Source organism: Hordeum vulgare, chromosome 1H (assembly GCF_904849725.1).
Source record: "Hordeum vulgare subsp. vulgare chromosome 1H, MorexV3_pseudomolecules_assembly, whole genome shotgun sequence".
Taxonomy (NCBI): Eukaryota; Viridiplantae; Streptophyta; class Magnoliopsida; order Poales; family Poaceae; genus Hordeum; species Hordeum vulgare.
Window position 1 is genome coordinate 55,171,960 of NC_058518.1, and position 7,828 is coordinate 55,179,787.

Consider the following 7,828-nt stretch of genomic DNA (forward strand, 5'->3'; position numbering starts at 1 on the left):
GGTGAGGTAGTACTCGCGGAAGATAATGTTGAAGTAGGTCTTCTACACGTAGTAGTAGGATCTCGATTAATCAAGTTTGATGGGAACGTGGTCATGGATGTTGATATCACGAATGTTGGCGGCGGTGGGATGATCGAGTCGAGCAAAAGGGAGGGTTGGAGCCGCCAGAGAGGGAAGAGATCGGGGAGCCCATGGGCGCGGCGAGGTGGCGGCGGCTGGCGGCTAGGGTTTGGGTGGAGAGGTGGGCATCGACATCTAGGGGAAGGAGGTAGAGGAGGGCAACGGCGGACAGGGTAGCGGGCAGCTGCAGGAAGATAAGGTGGTACGGTGGCGGCATGATACCTTGACGGTGGCAAGATGCGGCGACAACTGTAGGGTGCGGGGGTTGGTAGAAAGAGGCAGAAGTGATGCTAGGGATAGATGACCTAAACTGATACCATGTTGGATGAGAGAACTAGGTTCCACGTCGATAGCTAGATTAACTCATCTTGCACTAGGCACATATCCAACACATTAACGTACGCAGAAGGGGCTCTTCCTGGTTGCATCCACGTGGACACAATGGACTGGGGGTGGCTTTCTGGTTTTGTTTTAACGTATTGTCGTCGCGAGAAAAAACCTAGCCCATTCCCGTCGGCATCCCTGCCACCGCCTCCCCCAATCCCCTCTGCTCCTGCTGCTTCCCTCCTCCGACCCCCGCCCCCGCCTCCTCCTCCACCTCTAGCTACTGCCGCCAGAACAGCCTACCTCTCGTGCCCTGACATGGACACAGAGACGGGGCCAGGGACGGTGACGGTGGAGGCCCACCGCCCCCCGTAGCCGCGGATGCCCTATGCCGACGCAGACCACACCCTCCGCGCGCTCGCCGCCGCTGCCATGGGCTTCAGCCGCCACGCCATCGGGGGCCTCCACGGCGCCACCTACCACATCACCTCCCTCCAAGGTCCCCCTCCCGTCACCCACTCTGGAATCTTCAGTTCCGTGTCCGTCGTCGAATTTCTGTGTGCAGCATCGCGCAATCTTCAGTTCTTCACTCATTTCGTTTAATAATTGTGTTGATGAACATGTGTGCCTCTATGTGACTGCATTTTTTGCGCAGATGCCACTTTGCAAGGCATGACAAGACGATGCTCATCGGTGCAGACCCGACGCACGTCGACGACAAGTGCATCAGTGTCACCATCCACCATTGCTTCTTCGACGGCACGCGGCTGAGGCACCCGCGCCTGCACTTCGGCAAGGTCCACCTCTACAACAACTACACCAGGGACTGGGGAATATATGTTGTCTGTGCGAGTGTCGAAGCTCAGGTAGCTCATTTGAATGCATTGTTCGAAAATTCAAATGCTTGCAACTCGCAACACTTACCTGGAGGAGATCATCAATTTCTACTGAATCAATCAATACCTCCATTCGCAAATTGTGTCCTAGTGCAACATATATGAAGGAGACAAGAAGACGGTCTTCAAGTACATGTTGGAGAAGGTACCTGCATCTTCAGACGATATGATATGAGGCTAAGCATTATGCATATATCTCAGTTACAGCTACTGATGAATGCTGCTGCAGGCTGTCGACAAAGAAGAGACGGTGGCCGTGTGGATTAGGTCAGAGGGCAAGCCGTTCCTACACGGGGCACTACCATGCCTGGTCGAAGGCCCGGGCGGTGAGTGCATCTTCAGGCTAGAGAAGTACTATGACAGGTGGACGATGGAGGTGGCGTCGCCGGCGCTCAAGTAGGTCATTCAGCTCTGCGCCGGGTGGCAGCTTGTGCCCAGGCCCCCATGCCATGAACAATTGATCCATTCGCGTAACGGTATGAGATTCTGCTCACTTATCCTCTGCGAGTGCTAGCATTGTAATAAACTCTTGGCTTCTGATATGATTGGTCTTGAACGATTAGAGCATGAAACGGTTGTCCTGTAGAAGAGGTTTTACAGTGGATAGAGGAAGCAAGTGCTCATTGGTAATGTGAATTGTTAACAAAAAAAGTAATAATTAGAGCATAGAAATTAGAGCAAGTTGTTGAATCTGTAGTGTTTTGGACCTGTAGGGTTTAGTTTTTCGAGCTTATCGAGACTGCATGTTTGAATAGAGCAGTTGAGGTCTATGTTTACAAGTGCTTAGGTTCATGTTTAGGTCTGATGCTAGAATAGAGCTTATTGCTTCTTTTCTTAGTTCTTATGTTTTTTTATATCAGAATGTTACAACTTCCTTTGTGAGTATTGTGTGGTGGCAGCGGCTACTCTTGGTAGGTGCTGATCAAGACACGGGCCAACATGGATGTTTAAAACACATACAATCAGATTATCTCTAGGTAACTTATTAGGATGCTTATGATCTCTTTTCAACTACAACAAATGCAATACTCTCTTCTTTTTGGAATGTGTATGCTAATCTGGTGGATTTTGTGGATGTGTGACAGCTAATGAAATTTGGATAGAAAATGGTGTTGGGGTCGCTAATCGGATTCTTCGGCACGTCATTTGGGAGGGTAGGATTGTGGCAATAGGATCTCTGTGCTGATTTTGAAGGAGTTTCTGCACAGAGTCGATGTTGGTTTATGTTGATGTTGGTTTATGAAATCGATTTTCTTTATAGGATTATATATATATATATATATATATATATATATATATATATTGTTTCCATGTTCTATGGTGTTCAAAAGATTCAGGACTTCACGGCATTTTATTTTTGCATATATCTAATACTACTTACAATATTTTTTGTAAAATTGTTTATATGGATACTATATGTATGTCCTACTATCCATATGTACTGCTCTTTGCCCGGATATATGCCTTTTGCATATTTTATGTATTTTACATATTTTCCGCCTTCACTTGGTTCTTCGTCCATGTATGCACATAACTTCAAGCATGTCAATTATATGCATGTGTTTATTCATACTAAGAATGTTAATATTGACAGCTTATGGATCCTAGCTTTGAAGTTGGTGTTTAGCCTGCAGATATATATCTGATCGATGAACCAAGTGCATCTCTCAACATATTGTTGCCTCAAAGGTCATCAAAAGATCCATCCTTCATGCAAACAAAACTGCATTTGTTGTTGAGCATCATTTCATCATGGCAACCTACTTAGCTGACAAGGTTATCATTTTACGAGGGACGGCCATTTGTCGACTATACTGCTAATGCAACTCAGACTTTACTACCTGGGATGAATAAATTCTCATTAGTAAGTGGAGCTCCCGAGAATTATCAACAAAAGTTTTAATAACAGTAACAGCTTAAGTTAGTTTATTATTTCGTAACTTCAACTCTGAATTTGGACCTCCATGTTCCTTTACCTTTCCATAGTGTAATTTTGTGGTTACCTCTGTTTCAAAAATAAAACTTGATTTGGTGTTTTCATCCACTAAAATTTTATTTTATTAGTTCAACATTGCATGTAGCAGTAACTTGACATCACTTTTAGAAGAGACCTGACCAACTATAGGCCATCGATAAGCAAACTAGACTCTAAAGCAAACAAAGAACAAAACTCTATAGAGTCCTACTCTACCTCTGATACAGGCACCATGGTTTGATACTTGCTACCGTTGCAATGCCTTGCTTGCTTGTTGTTCCATGTCGTATTTGTGCATGTATGAACTGCCTCCGTGTGTGTGATGTCAAGTTGTTGCATGGTTAACTGTTAGATACATAGATCAGTCTATACTTTTTTGTTTGCCTTTTTGAGAGACTAAGAACGATGGTTGTACTATTATCCTACCTAAGTTGCAGATCAAGGCTTATGTGTGCATAAGTTTGTTATTGAATGTGGGAGATGTAGCTAAATATAGAAATAATGTTCGTCTTTGCATTAGGCAGATGAAACTATTTAGTTTATACTTCCTGTGTTCCTAAATATAAGTCTTTTTAAAGATTCCACTAGTGACTATATACGGAGCAAAATGGGTAAATCTATACTCTAAAGTATGTCTATATACATCTGTATATAATCCGCTAGTGGAATCTCTAAAAAGACTTATATTTAGGAACGGAGGGAGTACATGTTAATCTTCTATGTATTGTGTCTCTTTATTTGGTTTACACACCACAAAGTAAACTGAAAATAAGGTAACTTGCATTTTGTCAAGGAGGTTTGGTTCTATTTTTTTCACTTGCATTTTGTCAAGGAGTTTTGGTTCTATTTTTTTCTGCGGAAATTTTTGTTCTCGTCCTCTATGCCATCTTTTATTGTTTACATGTTTCAGATACTAAACAAGGGAACATCCATGCCCTTTTGTGATGTTAACCATCTTACGCCAGGCCTAACGAGGAAGAGGACCGGGGAGTGGGGTTTGACAAGGTGGCGGTGGTTACTTTGTATCTCCTTTTGGCTTGTGGTTACGCAATTTCTATAGCTGTAATTTCCCAATCATGATGCCTTTGTAGAATGCTAAAAGCTTGAGACCTTTCCTTCGGTACTTTTGCAGAAGTGAACTTCTGTAAAATAAATCAACCACAACTTACTTGTAGATATTTAGTTTAAGTTAAATTTGCTCTGAGTAATTAAGGATATTGGACCTCTTACAAGAAAAGTAAGAATGTGAATTCCCAAGTAATTATAACCACTCAAGTGTTATCTTGTTGTGTTGCTTAAATTTCCAGTTAAGATATCTTTTTGATATAGATTGTGAGGTTCGGTTCTCACATAAAACTCCCACTTTTGTGACCATCATGTACCTGTATATGATGTTTTTTCTAGAAGGTCTGCTTACTTTGATGTACATCTTTTTTTCTGAAAATTTCATTGACACTTTGTTTTGCCGAATATCTTAGGTCAATTGAATTCCATCCCAATTCATGTAGATCTCTTCCCTAAAAAGGTCACTGTCAAGGTGGTGTGGAGTGAGGAGGCGTAGAGATGGATGAGGACGACGACAGGAAGTAGTATTAGCTCGACGGCACGAAGCAGTAACTCTTTCGCTCCTAGGTCTTCAGCCTTCACCTCCGCCCTTAGTCTACCTCGAGCAGCGGCCAGTTATACTCAGCTTCATTGTTCCCACTCCTGTTCATCCCTCCCTTTCTTTCTTATATAGGTTTTCAACTAATGGCAGCTCTCTTTCCCCACCTTTTTCATCTTTATTTTGTAGATAGTAGAGCAACATATCATATATACACACTCAAATTGATTTTGTTGTAAGCTTATTCAGATTTTCTTTCTTTCTTAATGATTCATCAAAGGATGGTTGTAATTAATATTTTATATGGCTACATCGAACAGAGCAAAAAAAACTAATGTTATAGCATAAGCCCATACTGATGTACCTTAGTGAGACTGGGGATCGAACATGACAGTAGAATATGTCACACACGAGATAAGTGCGCATAGACAAGCCTCAGGAGGCGCCATCAGGTGCCGCCCGAGTCTCTAGTATAGGTACAAAGGGGTTGCATGGCTGCCTCGTCTCTCAAGATACATACACGTTACAAGGAAAAAGAGATGTGATAGGTGCAATATACACAACCTAGACATATTTACGTATATGCAACATTAACATGTTCTACAAAAAGTAATGTTAAACATGTATTCGAAAAGTGTTCAATGTATATGAAAAAATGTTTAACATGTATAACAAAAATCTATGATGTCTATATAAAATGTAAACTAATATAAAAATATTTTAAATATACCAAAAATATAGAATGTGTAGGAAAACAATATACATCAAGAATTGTATTTGAAACGAATAGTTAATCATACATTTTATAAAAAATTAAAGCGTGTATATAAAAATGTTTTGGATGTATAAGAAAAATGTATGATGTGTATTAAAAAATAGACATAAAAAATGTATCTTTTAAAAATGTTAATAATGTGTATGAAAAAAGGTATAAAAGATGTTCTAAATGTATAGCAAAAATATACAGGATGTACGAAAATGATAGGTATTAATACATATATTTCACAAAAATATTATTTATATATTAAAAAATGTTAAACGTGTACTAGAATGAATTTATTTTCGTATGTGAAAATTTAGAATGTGTAAGAAAAATATAGACATGTGTTAAAAACAACCAAAAAAGAAACAAAGAACCGAAGAGAGAGATAGAGAAACAAGAATACCAGAGAAGAAAAAACACATAATAAATGAAGCCCTACACGGTGAGCTTGTTTGTAAACGATGGATTGATTGGTTCAGACTTTCAAGCAGGAAAGCCTATTTAGCGCCATAGGCGCCAGTTACAGGCAAAGTTTGCTAACCGCCGTGTGCAGCGCTCTGCCATCGGCCAGCCTATTTAGAAATCCTATCTGAGTTTTAGCTGGTGAACTTTTTTGAAATTGATGAACTTTTATGAAAATCGGTGAATGTTTTTCAAAATTGATGATTTATTTTTAAATGAACAAACTTTTTTGAAAATCTTTGAACATAGTATAAAATTCGCGAACTTTTTTCAAAATCTCTGAACTGTTTTTGAAAAATTGATGAATTTTTAAAAAAATTGATGAACTTTTTTGAAAATCAATGATTGTTTTCCGAATTTTGTAATTTTTTTGAAAATATGTAAACATATTTCAAAAGTCAGTGAACTTTTTTTTATAATCATTTACTTTTTTTATCAAATCTGAACTTTTAAAATTTTATGAACTTTTTGTCAATTTTTAAAGGACCAACGCATTTATATGGACCGGCCCACGAAAAGGAGCCCTGCAGGCGCCGGTTGTCCTAACCGGCGTAGAAGGCGCCGTATAGGACCTGCCCTTTCAAGTGGCGGTATATTTGGCCACGGATTCAGACTTGGGAGAGTTGACTTGTTTTGGTTCAGTTTGCGTCACACATGGCTGGCCTTGCGCTAGATTTCAATCTCATGCATCAGCACCAACCGAATCCCCAAATGCTGGATCCAAGTCGTATAGATCGTCGTGTCCGTACCTTTTCCCTCCTTCAAGAAACCACATCAACTGACGTGTAATCAACTGACGTCTTCGCTCCCTCATCATCATAAAGAAAAATAGAAATGACATCCTCGTTGCCTCGTTAGAGTATTTATCCTCCATCTGTGCTATCTGCCGCATGATGAGTTTACCAGCAGCCGAATCAACTAGCGTATGACGTCGATCGCCATACCTAAATCAGACACCGTATTCATACCGGTGAGGGTCGGACACTGATATAAAAGCCGATCATCCTACCCCACAAAAATTTCAAATTGAATTTCAACCAAACCATACAAATTACATACGAACCGCATGTTCTTCATCTAAACCAGAACCCATTTATTACATTTTTAAAATACTAGCAAAAATATCCGTGCGTTGCAACGGGGAGTAAACATTTTATTTTATTTAAGCTATTATTTTAATTTTGATTTAATTCTGATTTTAACTCGTCATATTAATGACCTGCACTTATGGTTATACGAGGCCAATTTATGAATTAACTTTATTTAAGAAAGTCTATATGTATCACTTTCACATACACCGAATGAAACAAAAATTAAGATCGTACTTACCGGTTCAATATCAACGTTCATGACTATCGCACAAATAGTTCGAACATTTTTAAAATAAATCATCATATACTTATAATGTTCATGAATTTATAGGTGTATGTACATCATAAAATTGCTTATATATTCATTACAAAAAGATAGTATAGTTCGATGGTAAGTAAGCATGAATTTCATAAAAATAAGGTATATAAGTACGGTCCTAGATCGCGCAACATGTATAAATAGAAAATCTCATGCAAATATAGCATTGCCAAGGACTATACTTTTTTCCTTCCCTCGCTCCTTGCCAACCAACGCCGGTATGAAACAAAAATGTACCGTGTATCATCTATTAAGTTGCACCCTAAATTGCATTT

General features: G+C 39.7%; 1 pseudogene; it reads left to right on the forward strand.

The window, feature by feature from the left end:
• Positions 1-825: 825 nt before the first annotated feature.
• Positions 826-1,854, forward strand: LOC123396498 (annotated as a pseudogene).
• The last annotated feature ends 5,974 nt before the right edge of the window (positions 1,855-7,828 follow it).